Here is a 13,525-nt window from a genome sequence, read left to right as displayed (position 1 = left end):
GGCTTTCTCCTTGGTGGAGAGAGCCAGGGAAGCAGAGAATAATGGGCGGGCACCAGGCACAACAGCACCACGCACACCCCTTCAGCAGAAGAAGGGCCTGACCAGGTGTCACCCCTCCTCTGAGGTATCACCTAGTGCTGTCCACACCCTTTCATCCCCTAATGACACCACTGAGACCACTGATTTGAAGGGTTTATGTATTATCCTGTTTTTTTAGACTTGATGCTTTTCACTTGAATGATTAATTCTGTGCAACTAAACTGTGTCAGTCTGGATCAGTGTACAAAGAGATCTTGCAGCATCTTTGAGGCTGTGAGAAAGAAATAGGTAGCATAAGCTTTCATAGACTTAAATCTACTTCATCAGATGCATCCATGATTGATGCTTAGACTATCATGTCTGATGACATCCCCAGGGATTGCTCTTGGTAACGTCACTCAGATAATCCCAACGTCACTGGGGATAATCCCAAGGCCTCAGGTTTTGGCCCTTAAATTTCAGGACCTGGAGTAGCCTTGACATGGCAACCCTAGTCAACTTGCACATGTAAGTGTACAATGCTTTTGTGTTGGCCCTAATGCCTGTGATTCCTTCAGCATGTGTGGCTTTGATCTTTGTCAGTCTGTGTGTTATTAGCAGGACTGTGTGCATGTTGGATGATCGCAGACTCAGGTCTATGAGAAATTTCCATTCTGAGACTGCAGTATCAGAATATTTTGCTTTTAAGGGGAATAAGGGCAAGGAAGGAGCTACCAGCTGATACTGTGGCTGGCTAGGCCAGAATTTGAAGCAAGCCAATGAGTGATTCAGCAGGTATAGAACAGTGTGTAAACCTTCTCTACAGAAACTAATATAAACTTCCCCTTTCTGACCAGATTAAGTTTGCTGTGTATTGCTGATTGCACAGTCAAGCACAAAATTCCAAACATGATGCCTCTGGGAACTGGCAGCATCCCATTCTCCCCCAGGGCCCTGCACATGGCTATACTCCTGATTTGTCCCAGAAGCAACCTATACATTGGAGCCTGGGGAAAGAGCTTCCCATGTCTGGGTTTGCAGTGTATGGATTGTTCAGTTGCTTGGCAAAGTGTTAAGAGTCTTTTGCAGAGGAGATGAAATGACAAACTGCAGTGCGCCTGCGCTGTACGCGGGTGTGCTATACACTTCCAGCCTATGCAGAAGCCGTGTGGGGGCAAAAGATGGTGCACCCACTGACAGTGCACACTTGCAGCACACGCAAACGCCACACTGCAGGCTCACGCCCTATTATTTTCAATGGGACACTAACATACGTACTTATTCCCTTATGTGAGTGGTCTGGAATTGATCCCCCAAATAAGGGAAAGATCTACTGCAGATAAAAATTGTTTTCTAAAAAAAACATGAAATGTAAAATAATAATGAATAAACATTCTTGTATTAAGTTCCTTTTTAAAAAACAACCATGAAATGTAAAAAAATCACAAAGGAACACTCTTCTAATCAATAACTACCAGAATTTGCTTCCAGAAAGTTCTGGACAGAAGCCTTCCAGGAAATGATTTTCCTTAGTGTACTTACATATATATATAAGGTATCAAATAGAAACTCATTGCACTTTTAAATAAATACCAATTCTGTAGTGTTGTAGGTTGCCTAAACAGAAAGATTGTGCTCATTAGTAATGTAAAAGGTTCATGGGTGGAGAAAGATTCAGTAAGTACTATAGATGAATTAGAAAGTTGGTTTCTGATGGTTTATAAGTCATGTCTTATATTGGTTTGTCCTGCTCTAAATAGGAAGGAGAAAGTTTAAATGCTGTTCAGTCCAGCAGGAGAGCATTTTATCTCATTTTAATATCTGTAGTCTGATGGAAATTCTTATCTTGGCAGTACCAGAGAACAAGAGCCTAGAATCTTGGCGCCAATCTGCTGTAGTCACACCTTCCAAATATCTGTGTACATACCAAGAGGTTTTGCCACTTTATTTGCTACTTTATTACAACAATTATCCTAGGTTGTTCCAGTGGAAAATATTGACCATTTGGCTGAATGCCAAACCCCACCTGTCTTGCAGAGAAAGAGTTCAGCCAGCTTCAAGACAAGCCAGGTGGAAATCCTAGGCAATTGATTCTACCTTTCTCTTATTGCTTATGGCAAAGCCAATGATTAAGTTATGGGAATACTTAAGGAGAGACTTTAGAAGGCCATATCTCTAGGACTTTGACCTTGTGACTTAGTGAGATATGAATGCTGGATTATATGCAGCAGTGGTGGTTGATGCCCACTGGGATGGTGGGCAAACCTGCAGACACCTAGTTGGCTCATTCTTTGCAAGGTCTGAATGTACCCTGTCCTTCTCTGGTGGCTGGGATGAATACTGAGGAACGAAGAATGCCACATGTCCCCAAATATTAAGACTCCACCCTGGTTTGAAAGGGGTTGGTAGAAATAGAGTATCTGACAGATGCCTTACTCATAGTCCCTGACTGTCTCTACAAGCCAAGTCATATATTTTTCTACTAATAAGGATTTGAGGAGGCCAATTCCTGACTGCTTACCTTAACTGTCCCCAAATGAACTTGTGCTATTTTCTCCAAATAGCTAACAAGAGTGAAGGGTTGCTAGGTTCAGGTATACCTCAGTTAACAAAGTACATTTATTCCTGGGCATTACTTCTTTAACAGGAAATTTGGTATCAAAGGCAGATATAACATGGAAAGAATAGGGAAAGATTCCTACACATACAAAAGAAAGAAGGAAGGAAAGAAGGAAAGAAAGAGCAGATCAATGTGTTTCAGCATTTTTTTTATTCAAAACTAACAATAGGCACATACATGTAAAATGAAACAAGGTCACGTAAGCCTTACATAAGTTAACAGAAACATTTCGAACCTTCTAGAGACCACTGTAAAGTTTCTTCCAAAATGTATCATTTTGACAAGCCTCCATTTTTCTAATGGTTTCCATTTTTATTGACCTGTTTACAGATCTCTGCTTTTTTAATATGACGGGGGAACTGGTAAGGTAGGCTTATCCACGTCCTGTTTTTACTCAGTATTGCTGTTCATACATGTTCAGCAAATGATTTTGGAAACAGCTGCTGTTTACCTTACCTGTTGCAGGCAGGACCACACAGCTACGATAGGACCGGCTACAATAGAATCCCATTATTTCCCAGCTCAAACTTTATTGCATGGTTTGCTGCAGACACACTGCTACAATCAGATACTGAAAATCTGTGTTACTCCAGCCTTCTTTCACCATCTTCCCAGTGCTGATATTGCTTTTAAAAAACGTCCAGCTAAGCAAAGAATAAAGAGAGAAGATGCAAAGAAAACTTTGTAGACAGGAACTTCTTTGTCAGAGGCTTTGTTAAGTGAGGTAGCCATATTGGGACCAGTACTGAACCCTGCCTCTTACAATCAGCCACAGCAGTGAAGGACTGACTCCCTTATAGATTTCTTTATTCAGCAAATAAGGTGAACTTGCCTTGTGTTTCTGTAAATTGGACTGGTCTTAACAGATTAAGAAACCTGCACACCGGAAGCTGTCCTGCTACACAGGCTCGCTCCGTGGGTGTCAGTCCAGCCCTTACGGTGCTTCCATGGGTTTAGAGTCCTCTACCCAGCAGTCTACCACGTGGACAGAGTGAACCAAGCTTCCATTAATTAAACAGAAGGCAAGCTTATTAGTGCTTGCTTTGCAATTCAAGTCAGATTAGCCTACTCAGAGTGAGCAGCCTACTTTAACAAGCCAGTAATGGAGCTTCTGTCCTTCATCCAAGAATGGTACCACACTGACACTTGCTATCCTGTTTCTGAATTGAGGTATCAAACAATGACCCTATTTCTTCAGTGCTTTACACAGAGTCATGGTATGATGGTTTGATGACCAAGCCAACAGAAAAAGTCAGTGTTGGCCCAAGACATTTTGCTGCTTGAGGCAGGCAAGATCACATCCAGCCCTCCAGCAAATTTCACAAATTGGACTGGCATTTTTATCTTACTTTGCCATTAGCATTGAACAACATCCTCCGCTAGATCTAAAGTTGGCAGGCTAGCTTTAGGTGATGTTTGACAGGTAGATTGGCACTCATAACCAAAACCTCCAACCCTTCACTGCCATGGTTCTGCAAATGGTAGTCTGAGCTGGACACTTGGCTCTGCCTAACAATAGTGCTAGTGCTAGAGACATTCTGCAGAATATGTCTGTGCTTAAAACCTCACTCTTTATGTAGAAGGTTACCCAGCTATTTACCTAGTTCCCCACAAAGTTCTCTGTAGCCAGGCTGGCAACCCCATGAGGCAAACGTGCAGCTCAGTCACACGTGGCTGCAAACTGAACATCTCGTCCTGACATCTCGTGTACAGGGAACGCGGATGGCCGCAAGCACCCGGCAGGGACTCAGTCAATGCAGGAGGAATGGGGGACATTGCGGGAGGGGAGCCGGAACGCACTAGTTGCTTGATTTACAGCATCTGGACTCCCTGCTTCTGAGAGGGAGAGAAAGGGAGGGAGGACTAGCACTTCCTCTCTTTGCCCCAGATTCCCTGCTGTGCTGTGGTGAAAGGCCTCTTGGTCCTATGAGGGGGAGCACTAAGGAACTTCTGCTCTCTATTGTTACAGGCATCCTACAAAACAAGTTGTTTTCAGGTAGGCACAAAACAAGGACCAGTGTATTAACCATGAACAGCCAGGTATGAATAACATATTATTTCTGTGTATTTGTTTTTAAAGTCTGTGCTATAGAGTGTTATCAGAGAGACTTGAAAGAAAGCAGCCTCACCCACCCCAATAATGCCATTTCCTTTTGCTTTTTCTCCATGGGATAGTTCAGAAGCCTCTTGGTGACTTATTCTGGAGTAAGCAGGGCTACAACATCACAAATACTCCTACAGCTGTTGTGCAAAGAAGGATTTACTACTTCCTTTTACACCAGCAGGTGAACAGCACCAGGTGCAATTCCCCCATCCCTACAAAAAGCTCCACTGCATCATTGACCAGCTGACAATTGTCAACATTCACTTAACTACACTGGGAGAGCTCAATCCCAGACTGAAGCTGGTAAAATACCCCAAGGAATCCAGTGTTAGTGTGTCAGATCAGGTGGGAGGATAAGAGTTTTGGTGAGATACCTGCATTTTTATCAGGGGAAGAACATTTCAACCTCCCTTCTTCAACAAAATAATTTTAGGGAGCTGGCATCATGTTTATTTCTTCCATTACTTCATGAATAGAAACAATGATTTCTTGTTCCCTTACAGGTGTGAATTATTTTAGTAATGGTAAAATAAGCATGTTATCGCCAGTTCCTGCTGATGTGAGTGCTTCTTTAAACTTCAGTTGACTTGTCATGGGCTATTTATTTTTGGCATCTTATTGTATTTATGTTTTGTAGCATGTATGAAATAAAATTCAAAAAGTACATAGAATGTGTGTGTGTGTACATTTGTGCATATGCACATGCATGCACATTCATGCACGCATACACACATACATCCATATCCACACAACTGCCACTTGGCAGTTCTTACTTCATGCAGCTGATGAAGCAAACTCTAGAAAACAGATGCTTATGCCATAATAAATCTGTTTGCCATTAAGATGCCACAAGACTCTTCAAGAGACTAATACAGCTATCCCTTTGGAAGCTGCATTTTAATAATGATTTGGTTGTTGCTGAAGGAAGAAGAGCCACTCAAATTAAAGGCCTGATGTGGGCACACTAAGGCCTGTTACAGACTGCCAAAATAAAGCTGCTTCGGGTCTCTTTGGAGGTATGCTGTTTATATGATGCGTGCACCCTAAGAATCCGGAAGCTGCACCAAAGCTGCACTCCAGTGCTTAGGAATGGAGAGTGGCTTTGCCGCAACCTCCGGACTCTTAGGACCCATGCATCATTTAAATAGCATACCTCCAAAGAGACCCGAAACACCTTTATTTTGGCAGTCTGTAACAGGCCGGAGAGTTTGCCTTGCAAGTGTGGATATGAACATATCTAGGGCTGTAGAACATGTAGAAAGGTACTCACAGTAGTGAAAGCGATCATTCAGAGAAGCTGTGGTTAAATAGGTATAATATATGCAGCCTGTTCTTCTGCTTGGAACTCTTGGAGGGATCTGTTCATGTTCCATTTCAGAGTTCAAAATTGGTGGAGAGGCTCATGGTTCTTATGGTTCTTCTAAATGCCCCATCAAACCAGGTGTCCCCCAATCAGACAGCCCCTATATTCTTTCCTTAAAACATAAACATTCCCTACAAAGAAACCACCAGGAGCAGGTGGACTCATACTGGATTGTCACTTGAAATGTAGGATCAAGAACTTAGGTCTATTATGTCCCAATGGGCCCAGACAGACAGGCCAAAATAAGCTGTTTCGGGCCACTTTGGAGGTATGCCGTTTAAATGATACACACATCTTAAAAGCACAGAAGCTGCACCAAAGCTGCGCTCTAGTGCTTAGGACTGTAGTGTGGCTTTGGCACAGCTTCGGGCCTCTTAGGACGCATGCGTCATTTAAACAGCATACCTCCAAAGTGGCCCGAAGTAACTTTATTTTGGCCTGTCATACAGGCCCAATATTACTTAGGGTGTTGAAAACTTGCTGATGGGTCCTACCTGTACGTTCCCCCTCAGACGCCCAAAGATTGGGGTGGTAGATGCTGACAGGAGTGCCAACTATGGTGAAAAGACTGGGATCACTGTATGTAATGGTTACGGTCAAAAAATGTCTTGCTATCTGGCCTGAGCTGCCAGGAGGAAAGAAGGGATATAAATGTGTTAATTAACAGAGCTACAAAAAGTGACATTTTTGGACCATAACTCTTAAGGAGCCCTGGTGGAGCAGTGGTTAAATGCCTGTACTGCAGCCACTCACTCACAAACCACAAGATTGTGAATCCCATACCAGCCAGAGGCTCAGGGTCAATGTGGCCTGGCATCTTTTGAGGTTGCTAAAATGAGTACCTAGCTTGTTGGGGGCAATTAGCTTACAGTTGGTAAACTGCTTAGGGAATGCTTAAGTGCACGGCACAGATAAGCAGTATGGAAATGTACTTACTTTTGCTATTGCTAAAAGTCCCCAGGTAACATAGCCAACATTGAAGTTTTAATTCTTCCCCCCACACACACACCTTTGATAATTATTAATAAGGATATTTTTTTATTTCCAAAGATATTTCCTGGACGTTTCCTGCTCTTATTTTTGCCATTGGTGAATACTTTGGGAAGCAAATTGGGAAGATAAGGAGACAAGATGCATGAGGATCAGCATAGCTTAGTGTGATGATGATCCTGGAAATTATCCTCAACCCACCATTTTTTCTTCCCACCAGGGTCCTGACTGCATTGCAATATCTCCCTAGGGCTTCCAGTGATGAGGTCACTATACGGGTCACTTCGTAGCGGGCGTGGCTCTGTAGCTTTCTTGCCCCCTGCCCGCCATGCCCCCTACTCCAGTTAACACAGCAGATGGCTCCTTGGCAGCTCTGTGCCAGAGCGGCTGCTGTCTCTAATTGAATGACACGGTTAGGTGCACAACTTGCTGGCTGCCAAACCCCCTCCCACCCCAGTGGCAGGACGCAGAACTGAAATGACGGCTTGCATTTGCTGAGTGCTTACAGTGCTTGTTAGCACTCAGCAAGCAGCCACGTGCATGCGTGCATGTATATGTTTGTGTACAAGGAATGTGCTGAGTGCACCAGGAGAGGCTCAGAGGACCCTGGACATGCTTCTTATGCTTTCCCTCAGCAATATCTTCATCTGAGAGCTGAGATGTGATGAGGCCCTGTCTGTCCATACCACCTAGAATATCACCAGTCTCATCTGATTTCAGAAACTCAAGAAGCATGCCCTCCAGCTGTCATGATATGGCAGGCACAGTCCTGATTAATCATCTGTGATCCCACTTTTTCAATTGCTTTTAAAATGTTCCAATTTCTCTCTCCTCCCAGCTTACTTTTATTGCTTCAAACTGAGTTCAAAGTGCAAAAGCAGTTTACGCTGAATAACTCAATGGAGGGAATAGAATGTTGTCCTTCCCAGTAGGCTCTGGTAAAAGCAAACTGCTGTAGCCTATCCTAACTTGTCTGTTCTTATTCCTTAATAACTTTTCCCATCTTGACCACTGTGATATTGCTTAGCCAAATGTCTCTCAGTTTTCACTGGTGAAAAGTTGGAGAGTATGCAGATGCCATTAGACTGCTGCTCCCATCAACCCTAGTGAGCACAGCCAGTGATGAAGAAAGATGGGGGTAACATTCGGAAGACATCTGGAGGGACACACATTGCCCACCATAGTTTTGAAGTACTGTAACATTACTGTACATTCACTTTCTCATCTATCTCTCTGTTCAGCAATAAAGAGCCGTTCTACTTACTCACCTCCTAAGGAATCAAGGCCCCAAATCCAATTGTAAGTCCCAATTAAGGTTGACTCACTGAATTAACGAGATTTACATATATGTTGACTCTTCATTAAACAACTGATTGAGTGAGTTTATTCTATTTAGGACTAACCAACAAGATTTAGATCAGATATCCCTGTTTCTATGCTCCAGCTATGATGGTATGATATAGACCACCACACCAACATGAAAATACCAGTTCTTATATAACTTTGAAAGGTAGGTAGTGTCTGGAAAAGCAGCCACCAAGGAATACCAGTGATCTCCATGTAAGACTAGGAAAGAATTTCACCTGTAGAATCACTAGTGCCAGCGACAGTTGATAATACTGGTCTAGAGGGACTAAATTATCTGATTCAGGCACCTTGTCCCTAAGTGATCTCTTCTGGCCAGCCTATGGAGAACTGGGACAATGGTTACTGCATCATTAATGAGGCAGTTGAGGAACCATGAAGAATGGGACAAACATCCACTTTTCTGTCTTCTGATAACTGAGTTCCAACTGGTCTCTGTCATCAAAAAAGGAAGCTGCATATGAATGTCCATCACAGCAGCAACTGTAGTGCTTGATGTGATGTGCCAAATATTTGTGTATGTGTCTTCTAGTCACATGTCAATTTGTGGCAACCCCATAATTCCATAGGGCCAAGAAACATTTCGGCTTTCTTTTCTCAGGTGATAAGACAATCAGAGGTGGCTTTGCCAGTTCTTTCCTCTGAAATATAGCTTACAGCATTCATTTTCAGTCTCCCATCTAAGTATTAACCATGGCTGACCCAGCTTAACTTCCAGGATATGATGGAATCTGGTGTCTTTAGGGTATATTTAGGCCCCCTTTTTATTAATAAACTTGTTGTTGTTGTGTACCTTTAAGTCATTTACAACTTATGAAGACTTATCATGTGTTTTCTTGGAAAGATCTGTTAAGAGGGGATTTGCTAAAGTTGTAATTTGGGACACATGTGGCCAAGCGATATCAGAGTGTGGTCAAGATGGCAAAAGTTATTTAATGAAGGCTAGGAGATGCTGCATCAGTTTGCTTTTGTTTGAGAAAGTCTACTGGGAAGGAAAGATTCTGTCCCCCTCCCCGTCTCTTCTCCCCACTACTGAGTTAACTGACTGAAAACTGCTTTTGCACTTTGAACTCAGTTTGCAGCAATTGAAGTAAGTTGAGCACAAGGGATAAATTAGTAGAAGGAGAGAGAAACTAGAACATTTGAAAAGCAGCTGAAAATGGGACAACAGAGGTTTACTTGGTACTGTCCCTGCAAAACTGGGAGTTGGAGACTATGAAACTATGGGAAGTAATGGCTGCTATTAGACTTGTCTTTGGGCTGACATTCCATCTCTATATCCAAGGGATACCAGGTTGATTCAGGCACACTTCTTTCTCCACTCTCTTATTGATGAAAGATAATTAATACATTAGTTCTTGATTAGACTAATTTTTTGTTGTTGTTGACTAATTACTGAATAAAACTAAATGCTTTTTTGCATTGCCACACATTTTTCCAGAGAGAAAAATTATTTGGCTATCTCCCTATCCCCACTTATCTTGGGACTGAATTCAATGAGTGTTATTTTGGAGCAGACATCTATGGATTTGACCTGTGCAATTATTTATTTGAGAGAGAAGATGAGAGAACCCTTGAGCATTGTGCCACAAGTTGCTGCTGACCCTCTTTTACATCACTTTCCAGTTTTGTATCCTTTGGAATAGGTAAAGCAGACAGTGTATGGACTTTAAACATGTTGATGTCTTAAGCAGACATTTAATTCTCTTGGAAAGAAGGCATTGACTGTTCAGCCCTTGGAAGCATTTTGCAGATGGAGTTGGGTGACTTCTTTCCAGCTCCTGGTGGGGGGAAGGGGGCAGAGTGGGATCAATATCTAGTAGGAAATTATTGCTCCAGTGCAGGACCAGACATTGACCATCCGTTTAGAGTGAAAAAGGAAGGCCATGCTTTTGAAAAGCATCTTTTCTCTCTTTGATCTGAAAGGGGGTATTGTTGCTGTTGTCAGGCAGTGCAAGGAACTGGCGGTGCTGTGATAGAGCTGTGTAGACAAAGGCACCTTTTTTTTGTTTTGGTGCTTAGAAGAGTGTTCATGCTAGATGTCAACATCCTACCCTATTTGCTGTTTGGGCTTTCATGCAGGACTTAGTAATTCCAGCCAAACGTGGAACTAGAGCCCAGAAAATTTATTTTTGGAGGCTGTGACTCCTCTCACCCAGAATCCTCCCACCCGACATGTCCAGCTCTGCTCAGAACTTAACATCGTTCCAGAGGTAATTCAGAGTGTGGTTTCTGCAGCCTTGTAACAAGAAAGTAGTCTTTTTGCCACCCTCAATTTCCTATAAGAAAATTGGAAACTTCTGTGTATGTCTTTCTGGAGCTTGGAATAATAGTTAATTTAAAAAGAAAACTGATGAGCTATAGGCCAAGACTGCTTACTACCACTTAGCTGATGAAACTTTCTGTGCATGACACAAGACTAAATTGGTCCATTTAGACTACAATTTATTGTTGTTGTTGTGTGCCTTCAAGTCATTTCTGACTTACCTATGAAATGACTTGAAAACACACAAAGCGGTTTGCTTCGTAGAATTTGTCCAGAAAGATTTTACTTTTACCTTCCTCTAAGACCGAGAAAGGATAACTTACCCAAGATCACCCAGTGGGTTTCCATGACTGAGTGGGGATTTGAACTCTGGTCTTCCAGTGTCCTAGTCCAACATTAAAATCACTACACCACATTGGCTCACAGACTAGAATTTATTATGTGATTAATGAGGGAAAAGGTTCCCTCTTCTGGCTATGACCTATTACTACAGCCTGCAACAGGCTTCTTGTGAGGCTTTAGCTTTCATTGGGTTCTTCTAGTAGCATTACCATTCCAAATCTGTTGTGCAGCTATTCTGTCTTTTCTTAACAAATTTTCTGTGGGGAAAAAAGAAACACAAGAGAGTTACTAATGGAGTATGATGGAAGGTTCTGAATATTGCAGATTGGTTCTGTATTGTGGGGAAGAGAAGCCTCTCTTCGAAGCATCTGCCATATTGATGTAACAAGTGTCAATGGAGGCCTCTCTTCATATGTACATAGAAAAGTTTGGGGGGGGGGGCGTGATTTTCATTGGAATCATGGTAGAATAGGAAGGGTTGAATTTTTCCCATCTGCTCTCTTGCTCCAGTGGTTGTGATGGTGCTTAGGTCCCCTGCAGCTGCTATCTACTTTTTTAAAATGTATGCATACAGTTTGGCTCTCTGTTTACTACTTTGGCCTCACAGGCACAGGGAAATGAAGGAAATGGAGGGAGTAAATATGATCCATCTAATAACCTTTGGGCCGGTGCAATGTAGTGGTTTGAATGTTGATCACAAATCTGGAGACAAGGGCTTGAATCCCAGCTCAGCCATGGAAACCCACTGGATGACTTTGAGCAAGTCATGCTTTCTCAGCCTCAAAAAGAGACAAATGCTATCCCCTTCTGAACAAATCTTGCTAAGAAAACTCTGGTATAGGTTTGACTTAGGGTCACCATAAGTACTCAGAAACATCTTGAAGGCGCAAAATAACAAAATATCCCTTATTGGGGCACTAAAGAAAATTTAGCATTAGTACACAATGTAAACTTGCTATTCTGAGTTTATGGCTTATATCAAATATAAGGAACATGCTCTTTATTCATTAAGCAGGTCAAGCACTAAGGAAGATCTCAGGGGAAGGAAGCGAGCCGTGCAACGACTAGAGCGCAACTGGCGAAGACACCAGCACTTAGCCGACAAGACACTCCTTGAGTCTCTTTTGAAGGCTTACAGAGTGGCAATAAGTGCAGCAAAATATTCGTTTTATGCTGCACGTATTGCGTCCGCGGAGTCGCGTCCGGCAGAGCTGTTCAGGGTAGTGAGGGAGCTGACACAACTGCCCCTCTCCCTGAACCCTATTTTAGAACCATCTAAATCCTGCTGCGATGAATTCAACAACTTCTTCGCAGATAAAATCTCTTGGCTAAGGGCTGATCTCGACGCCAGCATTTCTTCAGATCCTATAAGAGAGGCTTCCAGAGCTTCTGTGGACTCCATTAAACTGGATCACTTTGAGTTTGTGAGTACCGAGGAAGTGGACAAGATCCTTCGAAGTGTTAGGAAGACAACATGCTCTCTCGATCCCTGTCCTTCGTGACTGGCGGCCCAGGGGGGAACAGCGGTAACTTCTTTGTTGCGCTGTATAATTAATTCATCCTTCAGGAAGGGGCGTTTTCCATCTAGCTTAAAATCAGCAGTAGTAAAACCTCTGCTAAAAAAGCCCTCCCTAGACCCCCTGATTCGGAATAACTATTGGCCTGTGTCACTGCTGCCTTTTCTGGGGAAGGTGATTGAGAGAGCAGTTGCTTTCCAGCTTCAAGGGATCTTGGAAGAAACAGATTTTCTAGACCCATTTCAAACCGGCTTCCGGGCGGGCTATGGAGTTGAGACTGCCATGGTCACCTTAGTCAATGATCTCCATCTGGGCATGGACAGGGGAAGCATGTCCCTGTTAGTGCTTTTGGACATCTCAGCGGCTTTCGATACCATTGACCATGGTATCCTTCTGGAACGCCTGAGGGAGTTAGGTATCAGAGGCACTGCGCTCCAGTGGTTCCATTCCTACCTCTCGGGTAGATTCCAGATGGTGCAGCTGGGGGACGTTTGCTCCGATAAGAGGGAACTAACATCTGGTGTCCCTCAAGGAGCTATTCTGTCCCCCATGCTATTCAACATTTACATGAAACCGCTGGGAGAGATCATCCGGAGACACGGGACGCGGTGTTATCAGTATGCTGATGACACCCAAATATGTTTCTCTGTGTCTCCGACTCATGCAGTGACTAGGGATGGCATCTCTTCTCTAAATGTCTGCTTGGAGTCGGTAATGGGCTGGATGAGGAAAAACAAACTCAGTTTGAATCCAGAGAAAACGGAAGTACTAGTGATAGGCTCTCCCGGTCCGGGTAGTGAAATTTGTCCACCTGTCCTGAATGGGGTCACGCTCCCCCTGAAGGACTCAGTCCGCAGTTTGGGGGTGCTTTTGGACTCGTCACTCCAGTTGACTTCTCAGGTGGATGCGACGGTCAAAAGCGCCTGCTACCAGCTTCGGC

At 43.3% G+C, this 13,525-nt stretch overlaps 1 protein-coding gene across 4 annotated transcripts in view; it reads left to right on the top strand.

The window, feature by feature from the left end:
- SLC6A9 (solute carrier family 6 member 9) overlaps window positions 1-13,525 on the top strand; it is an 89,683-nt gene that overhangs the window by 48,148 nt on the left and 28,010 nt on the right. The window contains exon 1 of one of the 4 annotated variants that reach the window (XM_089514982.1): window positions 4,612-4,634. The exons of the other annotated variants lie outside the window; for them this stretch is intronic. The gene's annotated coding sequence lies outside the window, so the exon portion shown is untranslated. Of the gene's footprint in view, window positions 1-4,611; window positions 4,635-13,525 lie in introns of those variants that run through there. 4 annotated transcript variants of the gene reach the window in all.

The sequence above is a fragment of the Sceloporus occidentalis genome, unplaced genomic scaffold, assembly GCF_023333645.1.
Source record: "Sceloporus occidentalis isolate IW3139 unplaced genomic scaffold, rSceOcc1.0.p SCAF_3, whole genome shotgun sequence".
Lineage (NCBI taxonomy): Eukaryota > Metazoa > Chordata > Lepidosauria > Squamata > Phrynosomatidae > Sceloporus > Sceloporus occidentalis.
The sequence above is the reverse complement of the archived record's forward strand: the minus strand, read 5'-3'. Positions and strand labels throughout refer to the sequence as shown.